Genomic DNA, 13,322 nt, shown 5'->3' with positions numbered 1-13,322 from the left:
AAGATGTTTCTCTTCTCTCCGCTGTCAGAGCGGGGCTGTGGCTGTGTATTACAGCCGTTGCCCCGCTCTCGATCGCACACACAGAGACGGCAGGGACGGCTGTCACACAGGACGAGTATGCTCGTCCTAATGCGCGAAGTGCTCGCCGCTCAGGACGAGCATACTCGTCCTGTGTCGGCAACCAGTTAAGTTCCTAATGTGGTGAATTTGATGTTGCTTTTAGAAATTAGATATCAAAAAGCTTTTGAGCTTCCATAGGGGCTAATTGTGTACATTTTTCGTCCCTTTCTTTTGGAGCTTGACAGTCATGAAAATAAATGCACCTCCTAAATGTTCCTGACATGTCTCTCCCATACCACTTAAGACATTACCTCAGGGGGATCAATTTGGTCAAAGTAAGTTTGCAGTTGAGAAGTCAAGAAAAGTGAGATATCGGCCATTCGGGACGTAACCAAAAATTAGTAGTACTCCTTTTTATGGTGGTGTGTACTAAAACTCCTGCTGTTTGCGTTCAGTGTTTGTCCCAGCTGTGTGCATTCGTGGAGTAGTGTATGGGGAGTCTCTACTTTTTTTAAATTAATTACTGTGTGGGGAAAAACATCTGTCAAGGCACTGGATATAGTATGTGATAATATGTTGTCGAAACAGAGGGGAAGTTCAGGTGGACAAAATACCTTATCTTCTTATGTGAGACATCAGCTTCAGCCCACTACGCCTGAGGGACCGGTAGGGGGAAAAGTTGGGCTTGGAAAAACCACGGGGGATTACAACAATACATGAGTCACGGCAGGTCTTTGATGACTGACAAGAGGCCCAAAAATAGTGGAGTGGATGGTCAGTTTGAGGTGATCCCAGGAAGAGGATTCCTCCAATACCAACTCTACTAGTTGTCGCCTACATTCTCAGCCAAGCATTTCACCCTTTCCAAGCACTATCCACGTCAGGGTTTTGTAAGTCACATCATGATTTTACGTGTTCAAGTGTTGGACAAGGATCATGGCAGTCGTCTCCATTATACCTTATTTTGTGGTGGAAGGGGAAGATGATGTGTACGAGAGGAGTGGACCTAGGAACCGGGAGTTGGTGAGGAAGAGGAAGCAGGTGGAGGAAAATCTCAAATGGCATGAGGAATGTCGGCTCTTTTTAAAAGGTCCATAGGGTCTTAGGGTGCCAAGAGAAAAGTGTTGTCGGCTTCTGTGAGTACAGTAGCCTTCCTCCTCAGAAGTATGTCTCCAGTCATCTGGTACAAATAAAACAAAAAGAGCTCCACAGTGTAGTATGAGAGAAATGGGATATAATAAATCCCCTACGCGGACCAAGCCGCACTCACCAAATAAGAGTTGTGCAAACTAACAGGCACAACTCTGCGTGTGTGGGTGCACTCTCGGCCCTCCGATCAGCGTGGTTGCTGCTATAACTGCAGTCCACGATAACGAGACCAGTGAAGATATACCAACGAACAAGGAAGAAAAATTCAGGATACACCGGGTGCCAACAAAATGAGAAGGACTAAGGATCTGCTGAGTTAAATAGTTATGGTATAGTGCCAAGGGACTGGCGCAGGGCAAATGTGGTGCCTATTTTCAAAAAGGGCTCTAGGTCTTCGCCGGGTAATTATAGACCAGTAAGCTTAACATCAATTGTGGGGAAAATGTTTGAGGGGCTATTGAGGGACTATATACAGAATTATGTGACAATAAATAGCATTATAAGTGACAGCCAGCATGGTTTTACAAAGGACAGAAGCTGTCAAACCAACCTGATTTGTTTTTATGAAGAGGTAAGCAGAAGCCTAGACAGAGGGGCCACTGTGGATATAGTGTTTATATGAAGAGGTGAGCAGAAGCCTAGACAGAGGGGCCGCTGTGGATTTAGTGTTTTTGGACTTTGCAAAGGCATTTGACACTGTCCCTCATAGACATCTAATGGGTAAATTAAGGACTATAGGTTTAGAAAGTATAGTTTGTAATTGGATTGAGAATTGGCTCAAGGACCGTATCCAGAGAGTTGTGGTCAATGATTCCTACTCTGAATGGTCCCCAGTTATAAGTGGTGTACCCCAGGGTTCAGTGCTGGGACCACTATTATTCAACTTATTTATTAATGATATAGAGGATGGGATTAATAGCACTATTTCTATTTTTGCAGATGACACCAAGCTATGTAATATAGTTCAGACTATGGAAGATGTTTGTGAATTGCAGGCAGATTTAAATAAACTAAGTGTTTGGGCGTCCACTTGGCAAATGAAGTTTAATGTAGATAAATGTAAAGTTATGCATCTGGGTACGAACAACCTGCATGCATCATATGTCCTAGGGGGAGCTACACTGGGGGAGTCAATTGTTGAGAAGGATCTGGGTGTACTTGTAAATCATAAACTAAATTTCAGCATGCAGTGTCAATCAGCTGCTTCAAAGGCCAGCAGGATATTGTCGTGTATCAAAAGAGGCATGGACTCGCGGGACAGGGATGTAATATTACCACTTTACAAAGCATTAGTGAGGCCTCATCTAGAATATGCAGTCCAGTTCTGGGCTCCAGTTCATAGAAAGGATGCCCTGGAGTTGGAAAAAATACAAAGAAGAGCAACGAAGCTAATAAGGGGCATGGAGTATCTAAGTTATGAGGAAAGATTAAAAGAACTAAACCTATTTAGCCTTGAGAAAAGACGAATAAGGGGGGACATGATTAACTTATATAAATATATGAATGGCACATACAAAAAATATGGTGAAATCCTGTTCCATGTAAAACCCCCTCAAAAAACAAGGGGGCACTCCCTCCGTCTGGAGAAAAAAAGGTTCAACCTGCAGAGGCGACAAGCCTTCTTTACTGTGAGAACTGTGAATCTATGGAATAGCCTACCGCAGGAGCTGGTCGCAGCAGGGACAGGAGATGCTGCAAAAAAGGGTTAGATAATTTCCTAGAACAAAAAAATATTAACTGCTATGTGTAGAAATTTTTTACTTCCCCTTTCCCATCCCACTTCCCCTTTCCCATCCCTTGGTTGAACTTGATGGACATGTGTCTTTTTTCAACCGTACAAACTATGTAACTATGTAACTATGTCATCAGAAGACTAGCCCTTCTCATTTAGGTGGTGCCCGGTGGATCTTGCTTTTTTCCTCCTTGTTCGTTGGTATATCTCCAGTTATCTGGTGGCACCCACGTTTATTGGTCACATTTCATTTAATAAGGATACTTCCGCTCTGTACAAACAAGTTGAAGGCAATGTGGGCCAGCCACTGGATTTATCCATCTCTGCCCAGCTCTTTTGAGGTGGCCACCCAATTTGTCACCGATATCATGTTGCTCGTTTACATCTTGGAGCAGCAGAATGGGAAGGAAAGAAGCATTGCCAGGTGACCTTCATGTCACCTTGTCGGTAGGGAACAAGGTCACCGGGCTCTCTGCACGAAGGTGATAATTACTTACTTGTCATCCATGAGGAGGAGGACAAGATGGCAGGACCCGATCCCATGGTTGGGATTACTAGCAAACATGCGGACAGTGAGTCGGAAGATTAGGATTTAGATTAGAAGATTCGATTTAGAGTGGTGGATAACACACAGTGGGGATGAAGTTGTCCAGAAATCTGTTGACAAAATGGCACTTGTCCGCTTGCCTGGTTATGTGGTGATAAGTGTGTCAAATCCATGAGAGACACAGAAGATGACGGATATAACACTTGTTGGACTTCTGTGTCCATAGGATAGAAAAGTAGCATAAACTTGACCAGTTTGCCAAGCAAACGCTGGCCAGTCCTACTGCCAGTGATTTCTCTAAGTGGGACTTCAGACAGGTCTCTGGTCACCCCCCCCCCCCCCCCCCCGAAGGGGACACAATTGTGTAATGTCAGTGTGGAAAGACTTTAGTGTAGAAACACATTGAGATGGATGAGTCTCGGTTATGTGATGACAATTTCCATACTACTATTGTAGCCACCACCAAAACTAGCCGATGCCCTTACCCATGCCACCTTTAATTACCATGAATAGCAACATCGACATCTGATTCAGCTCTCACTGGCACTGAGAAGAATTCCTGCCTCCTGATATTTTCTCTATTAATACAACCTGGAAGGATCAGTATTAGGTTTAATTTTTTTCTTTTAAAATTGTATCTAGATTTTTGTATTCTTTTTTTTTTTTTTTTTTTGATGGGTTGGGTGAGGCCTAGTTTCCTTCACTGAGATATTTTATATGCAGTGGGTGTTACAGTTATCTACTGAGAAGTGAATTAACTACCTGTTAAGTTCATCCACTTTACAAAACAACAAGAATCAGAAGAGTTTCAAAAATTAAGCTCATCCCTGCCCCAAAAGATTGCAGTGGCAAAAATGTTGCTTACTGTAGACCCCCCTTAATATTTGAAATACCACAATATTTTTAGGGCAGGAGTCTTCCTTAAAGGTGTTGTCCGGTTATTTATACTGATGACCATTCGACAGGATAGGTCATTAGAATATGATCGGTGGGGGTCCGACTTCTAGATCCCGTACCGGTCAGCTGCCTCCGGCAATGGGAGTTATGCAGTGGTCGGTGCCAGAAGCAGATGGCTCTGTACCTTGAATCCACCGCACACACCAGTAGTTCATTCATGAGGGACGAAGCTTCGGGGAAACGCACGTCGGGTGCGCGGCGGTGGATGCGGGTCTGGTCCTTCTCTGGCGCTGGTAATTTTTCCATTGTACAATGTATGCATTTCCCACTTAGGGTTAATTATATGTATTTGTTTAGCATATTATGCCTCTGTACCTGTGTACTATGACATTTGGTTACTGTCTGGATCATCTATGTCTATTATGATTTACCTGTTCTGGGATGCATTAACTAACTATATCACTGTATGTCTTCCATGAAGGACCCTGACACAGTCTTTGTACTCATCTCACCTACCGTGCATTTTTCTTTCTCCCTCTTTTCTGGGAAGGTGGTGCGCTCCATTTTATTATATTTTTGTATTTTTATCTTGTTGATTAAGAAAGTTGTATCTGAGTTTTATGCTTAAAGGTCGTGTTGTCCCTCATTTGGTTTTTCTATTATTTATTTCAGGGGGCACAGTGTATGGTATTATTTATTTCAGGGGGCACAGTGTATGGTATTATTTATTTCAGGGGCACAGTGTATAGTAGTATTTATTTCAGGGGGCACAGTGTATAGTAGTATTTATTTCAGGGGGCACAGTGTATGGTATTATTTATTTCATGGGTCACAGTGTATAGTATTATTTATTTCAGGGGGCACAGTGTATAGTAGTATTTATTTCAGGGGGCACAGTGTATAGTAGTATTTATTTCAGGGGGCACAGTGTATAGTAGTATTTATTTCAGGGGGCACAGTGTATAGTATTATTTATTTAGGGGGGCACAGTGTATAGTATTATTTATTTCAGGGGGCAGAGTGTATAGTAGTATTTATTTCAGGGGGCACAGTGTATGGTATTTATTTCAGGGGCACAGTGTATAGTAGTATTTATTTCAGGGGGCACAGTGTATAGTAGTATTTATTTCAGGGGCACAGTGTATGGTATTATTTATTTCAGGGGGCACAGTGTATAGTATTTATTTCAGTGGGCACAGTGTATAGTATTATTTATTTCAGGGGCACAGTGTATAGTATTATTTATTTCAGGGGGCACAGTGTATGGTATTAGTTATTTCAGGGGGCACAGTGTATAGTATTATTTATTTCAGGGGGCACAGTGTATGGTATTAGTTATTTCAGGGGGCACAGTGTATAGTATTATATATTTCAGGGGCACAGTGTATTGTATTATTTATTTCAGGGAGCACAGTCTATAGTATTATTTATTTCAGGGAGCACAGTGTATGGTATTATTTATTTCAGGGGGCACAGTGTATGGTATTATTTATTTCAGGGGGCACAGTGTATGGTATTTATTTCAGGGAGCACAGTGTATGGTATTATTTTTTTCAGGGGGCACAGTGTATGGTATTATTTATTTCAGGGGCACAGTGTATGGTATTTTTTATTTCAGGGGGCACAGTGTATGGTATTAGTTATTTCAAGGGGCACAGTGTATGGTATTTATTTCAGGGGGCACAGTGTATGGTATTATTTATTTCAGGGGGCACAGTGTATAGTATTATTTATTTCAGGGAGCACAGTGTATAGTATTATTTATTTCAGGGGCACAATGTATAGTACTTTTTTTATTTCAAGGGGCACAGTGTATGGTATTTATTTCAGGGGGCACAGTGTATGGTATTATTTATTTCAGGGGGCACAGTGTATAGTATTATTTATTCAGGGGGCACAGTGTATAGTATTAGTTATTTCAGGGAGCACAGTGTATGGTATTAGTTATTTCAGGGAGCACAGTGTATGGTATTAGTTATTTCAGGGAGCACAGTCTATAGTATTATTTATTTCAGGGAGCACAGTGTATAGTTTTATTTATTTCAGGGAGCACAGTGTATAGTATTTACTTCAGGGAGCACAGTGTATGGTATTATTTATTTCAGGGGGCACAGTGTATGGTATTATTTATTTCAGGGGCACAGTGTATGGTATTTTTTATTTCAGGGGGCACAGTGTATGGTATTAGTTATTTCAGGGGGCACAGTGTATGGTATTTATTTTCAGGGGGCACAGTGTATAGTATTATTTATTTCAGGGGCACAGTGTATGGTATTAGTTATTTCAGGGGCACAGTGTATGGTATTAGTTATTTCAGGGGGCACAGTGTATAATATTATTTATTTCAGAGGGCACAGTGTATATAATTATTTAGTTCACAGGCAAAGTGTAGAGAATTATTTTTTCTTAGTGGGCACAGTGCATTATTATTGTCGGGTGGTTATGCCATGCATCCTTTTGTCTTTGTAACAGTGCACCCTGGCATGACCTATTAATCAGGAGAAAAGCGGTCTAACATGTATCTGAGAAATACATTTAAATTAAAGTAAATTATGATTTCTCATGGCACGACAAGCAGGGCCATATTTGTATTAGAGACCCTATCAAGGAAATAAAACGGGTGTGGGGAAGCAGCATATGCTTGATTGTTCTTTGACTGCGAGCAATAAAGGCCATGAGGGTTTCTCTATTAAAAATATGGCCCTGCTTCCGATCAAAAGCAATCACAACTTTCCTAGGGGGAAATACAAATTCCACATGGTGTTTCTCCGGGTTATGCCTGCCGATGATAAAGTGCAGTTTACAGCAGCTTGTATTCTGTAAATGTAATATTCCTATTATTGTGAGTTTCCGTTGCTTCGTGGCTGAGATGTTTCCACTTCACAATAATTGCACAGTTGACCCGGGCAGATCAGCAATGTCACAAACTGACTAGTGGCAAACTTGGCACCCTATGACAGTACCATATTTAAAGTCACTGAGCTCTTCAGTATGACCCATACTACTACCTATGTTGGAGATACATGGCTGTGTGCTTGATTTTATGTCCATTTTTGCAATTGGTTTAGTGGAAACACCTGAACTCATTAATTAGGAGGGGTGCCCAATACTTTTGCCCAAATAGTGCTGCTCTGGAGCACAAGCTGCTGCTCTAACAAGTGAAATGCAAGACACGAGTAACATACATTCTGAGCATATGTCAATTTTTCTCTTTATTCATAGTATGGATGGAAAAAGCCCTTGATACTTAAAGGAGTTTTCCCATAATCAATAAATATCTGATCAATGAGGGTCTGATTGCTGGGATCCCCACCGATCCCGAGGATTGGCTTACCTGGCGGTCCCTGCGCGTCCCAGCGATCGGACCCCCAACCATCAGATATTTATCCCCGTTCCTGTGGATAGGTGATAAATATTGATTATGGGAAAACCCCTTTAAATTCACAGTACAACTATAAAAAGTCCTTTGCTGTTTCTCCCTTGTAGCACATTTTTGGATCAAATTTCTTTTACCGCTTAGCAGAGACTTCTTGCACTTTTTGGTTGTGGAGGTCCGGCTGCTACCTTCACAGCACCAGAAATGCAACAGCTTCACATCAGTTTCTTATTCAGAATATGGTGGCGGTTGTGAAAAATCTGCCACTTCACTAAATGCAGGAGGTGAGGACGATGGTGATGAATGAGTATACGGGGGAGGTGGAGGAAACGGAGGAGGCTGAGGAAATGGTGGTGGTTCTTGTAACGTAGCTTCGGAATATGCAGGAGGGTCCGGAAGAACAAAACCAAAATTTTCATTTGCACGGATCTACAACAAGAAAATTCAAAAATAAATCCATTAAAATAATGAATATTGACTTGGAAAAAATGGCTGTTTTGGGTTACGATATGCAAAAGCCTTTCTTCTGTCTGGGGCTACTGTACCATATACAGGTGGTGTACATACTATATACAATGCAGATGCCCTCACCTGGTGTTCATTGGAGCAGGTCTTTCTTCTGAAGGTGGCATTTTAGCAGCCAATCAGCATGTGCGTGGCACCCACTGCTTGACTGTTCTTGCCACCATTGACATGTGATTGTGTGTGATGGTTTTCTCTTCCTTTTGGAGAAGACTGGCTTGGCTAAAATCCCTAGTCATGCCTTATGCTTCTTCTAAGGGTTGGACATAGACTTATAGGGGAGCAACCGCCAATCGGAGGAACTAGAGAGATGGTTTCCTTCTTCTGGAGCTCATTTGTATACTTTTTCCCATGGAGCATTGCCTGTAAGACTCCACACCAGCTTTGAGAACCAGCACCATCGAGCACAGTTATATTTCTAAAAGTCACAAATTGATCTTCCAACCAATTGTTTGCGCCATAGTTCACCATTGCCAGCAATATTGTCTGTTAAATATCCCCTCAGCTGACAATGGCTCAGGAGAGGCCACAATTAGAAGAACACATTCTATATAATGGTCATTATAACCTGGAGGATTATTCATTTTAATATTGTCACTCTCTAAAAAATAAAATAGGCTCTTCTCATCCAGCCATTATGGGCATAACAATCATGGTAGTTTGGCCTATGGGCCATAAAGACCTCCCGCTCTCCTGTAGGCTTCCGCCCACTCTACCCACATGGCCACCCACATTTGAGGCCACCTGCATCTCCACAGTGACCTTGTCTGTCTGCCTCTCCCTAAACCTTGCCTTATGGCCATCAAGGAAGAGCTGGATGATGAAGAACTAGGTATTACAGGGAGTCCATCTCAGTCGGAGTCTACATAAATTTGAATTCACTTTGGCGTATCTGAGTATTGGGTCTGAATTAAATTTGGTGTCCCTGAATTTCGAGTCTGACTTAATTTAGGGAATATCTTAGTCAGGGGTCTGAATGTGTGTGAGGGAATACCCGGACCAAAAATACTCTGGGGACCATAGGACTCTAGTTAGGCCAACAATGGCTGCAGCTCTCTTCTGTTATCATACAGGGACTAAGGGTATAAGGACTATAGAGGCCGCCCATGTGGCATTGGAAAGAGGGGGGGGGCGTCAGGCCTGGTTGCTTCCATACTCCTTTGGGTGGTAAGATCCTGAATTTCATTGTATGAAAACATGGGGTTGAAGAATTGGATTAAGGGAAAGGGCGTGGAGGGGGAAATAAAACCAATGTCCTACCATTCTGGGGGGAAAAAGTAATGGGGGAAACTTTTTGATTTGGACCCCCTTTCTTCTATGTAGGCCACTGTTTTTGGAACAGTTTGGAACTGTTTTTCTAAACATGGACAATTCCTTTATGTCAAATGCATTGCACTTCATATATTTGAGATCCTGGCCTGAAGGTGGTGGTAGTTTGAAGCTCCTGGGTCCCAATGCAACATCTGTATCGGGGTCCCCAACTACCATGTGCCATTTATAATACTGGTTTATTATGTGGCAGAGAAGCCATTTCGGCCCTTATGGCACCGGGCCCAAGTGCGACTGCTACCTCGGCACCCCCTATAACAACGCCCCAGCTTTTCTGTATTACAACAATAAAACACAATTGATAGACAGGAGTAGCACTGATTCTCATACAATATATTGTTAAAAAATGTATTATATGGATTGTGATTTGCATTTTTTTTTTTTATTTGCTCCAAAATCCATACAGTACCTGTGGAGGATATTCCGAAATATAATTCACAGACTGGAACCCGTAGTAAACGATATAGCTGGACATATTTAACTGCAACATGTTTGTCATTACGACAAAAGAGGCAACGGCCATTGTTCCCAACTGTAAATGAAATGAAACATTATGTATTTACACGTGACAGCGTTATCGAGATTAATGTTACATGGTCACTGTAATAATCTATGCACTGGCAACCTCCCCACTTTCCAGTATCGAAACTTTTTAGAAATTTTTTCCCCTGTTAAGCCACGCCTCTAACTCCACCCAATCCCCACCTATAAAACATTAAGTTCAGCCCACACAGTATTAGCAGGTGGCCCATACAGTATAATGTACCCTTAGCAGGTCCCCCCGTACAGTATAATGCTCCATTAGCAGGTGCCCCCATACAGTATAATGCCCCCTTAGCAGGTGCTCCCATATAGTATAATGCCCCCTTAGCAGGTGCCCCATAGAGTATAATACACCCTTCACTGCATTGCACCTTTCTGTGCCGAGCCGCTCAGGGCTCACAGCCACTTCACAGAGTGAATGCTGAAGCAGGGAGGTGACAGTTCCCTGCTTCAGCATTGGATTCAATAGTAGCTGCGTCCTGAGATAGTTAAAACTGGGACGTACCACAGGTTGCCCAGGACAGCGAGACACTGCCCGGAATCTGGGACTGTCCCGCTGAATCCGGGATGGATGGGAGGTATGGCACTGGTTCAGGGGTGGCCTTACACTAGATTGTGCCCTGTGTGGTACTGTCTATTAGCACCCCCCTTACACAATCAACTAACAATACTTCTGCTATGAAATACTCACACTTCCACATTTTAAGCCACATGGATAGATCCTAAAGGCATCAATGCAGGATAAGACTAGCCCCGTAAGAGAGATGAGAATACTAATGGTATGAAAGACGTTGCACGCTCTGACCTGTGTTGAGGAAAACAAACAAAACTAGGTATGAATAGTCTATATGTTATATAAAAATACTGCATGTTCTTATTGGCGGCCTTTCAAGCCTTTATGTGCAAAGATCATTATATTCCTTGTGAAGATCTAGCTAGTAGGGAGTCTTCATGAGAAAAATCTCTCCTCTAATGGTATGAAAACTGTCTTTTTAGTGCCACCTAGAGGTAAGTACCATGCAACTCAATGTCAGACCATTTAGGCTGGGTTCACACGTGGCGGAATTTCACTTAAATTCCGCTGCGGACACTCCGCAGCGTTAATCCGCAGCGGAGCCGTTTGTCCATTGACTTACACTTTAATTTAGCAGTGTTCGTTTAGACGAGGCGTAAAATTCCGCTGCGGAGCATAGGCTGCGGAGCGGAATTTGGTGTCCGCAGCATGCTCTGTCTGTTGCGGAGCAGTGGCGGACTCATGGCGGAATTTCTCCATTGACTTCAATGGAGTCAAAATTCCGCAATGAAGTCCGCAGATCTTATGTGTGCTGCGGAGCGTAACTTGACATTTCTTCATTCTGGCTGGACCTATGTATTTCTAGGTCTACAGCCAGACTGAGGAAGTCAATGGGGCTCCCGTAATGACGGGAGCGTTGCTAGGAGACGTCTGTAAATAGTCACTGTCCAGGGTGCTGAAAGAGTTAAGCGATCGGCAGTAACTGTTTCTGCACCCGGGACAGTGACTACCGATCTCAATATACATGTATCTGTAAAAAAATATATAAGTTCATACTTACCGAGAACTCCCTGCGTCTGTCTCCAGTCCGGCCTCCCAGGATGACGTTTCAGTCTAAGTGACGGCTGCAGCCAATCACAGGCCAAGCACAGGCTGCAGCGGTCACATGGACTGGCGCGTCATCCAGGGAGGTCGGGCTGGATGCCGAAAGAGGGACGCGTCACCAAGACAACGGCCGGTAAGTATGAAAATCGTTTACTTTCACTAGGGAAAGTGCTGTCCCTTCTCTCTATCCTGCACTGATAGGGAGAAGGGAAGCACTTTTCCCGCAGTCCGCAGCAGCTAGTCCGCATCAATGTACTGCACATTTTGTGCAGATCCGCAGCAGAATCTGCAACGCAGATTCTGTGCGGCATTGATGCGGACAGTTGCGGAGGAAATCCGCCACGTGTGGTCATGCCCTTAAAGAGCTTTACACCCAGCCAAATAGAACCCTATTCTCTGCTGACAAGGACCAACAACACCGAAACAGTGCTTTTTACAGGCAATTGTCACTGGTTTGGCCGATAAAACAGTCCCGGCACCACAATTCCGCCAGAAGCAGACAAGAGACCCAGCAATGTCCTGGAGGTAAGTTGGACTGGGCTGTAGGAGACACTAGTGACTTAAATGGGGGCAAATGTGGCTTGGTTGGAATGGGTATATTGTGGATTGCAGTGCTGAATTAAAGAGAGGGAATCCAGGGCGCGCGCCCTGGTACCTCCATCATCCTCAGGATAGGCCATCAATATCTGATTGGTCAGGGACCGACTACCGGCACACTCGCCGATCAGCTGTTTTGAAGGGTCTGCAGCCCTCTCTCAAAAACCACTTGCCACAGCATCTAAAGGGTTAAATGGGCAGCTTTGAAGAAAACTTTAATCCCGTCCATTAGAGCAGGAGCCCGGCTGTCTTTAGACAGTACGACACCCATTCTAGCCGGCACAGTACACCCGTGGCGGGCTTCTTCGTTCTAAGGACATGTAACAAACTTCTGTTTTATCCCGAGACAGATCAAATCATTAAAAATTTTATCGTTCGAAAGAACCTTTTACCGATCCATGGAAGTCCGTTGGACAAAAGGTTCAAAAATTGTGGTTAAAAAAACAACCATTTTAATTAAGGCAAATAGGGATGGGAAGACGTTCCCATACTTTAACTTTACCCCACATCCCATGTACTAGTCAAAAGGATTCAGAGAAATTTGAATTCCTAAATATTTAAAAAGCTTTAACCCACTTCCAAGACTTTAAGAGGGATATTTAGAATTGGGGTATCCCAAAGGTAAGTTTTTGGATTTATCCCAGTTTATCCTTACTCTTGATAGGTCCCCGAACTTTGAAAAGAGCTTGAAGATCCTGTTTCGAGAAACCCTACAATCGTCCAGGAACATCGTCTACATAGAGACAAATTTTTTCCTCCTTTCTACAATATTGAAATCCCCTAAATAAATCTGTTCTGATGTATAGAGCCAAGGGCTCCATAATAAGGGAACGTTACTGACTTACTCTTAGGAATGTTGGGGCTGAAAAAGGGGCAAAAAGAAAACTCGTTAGCCTCCCGATTCCGGGAGAGTATTTTTTTTTAATCTATTTCACATACTTTAAGATGAGAA

The sequence above is a fragment of the Rhinoderma darwinii genome, chromosome 11, assembly GCF_050947455.1.
Source record: "Rhinoderma darwinii isolate aRhiDar2 chromosome 11, aRhiDar2.hap1, whole genome shotgun sequence".
Classification (NCBI taxonomy): domain Eukaryota; kingdom Metazoa; phylum Chordata; class Amphibia; order Anura; family Rhinodermatidae; genus Rhinoderma; species Rhinoderma darwinii.
This window is presented reverse-complemented; position numbering follows the sequence as displayed.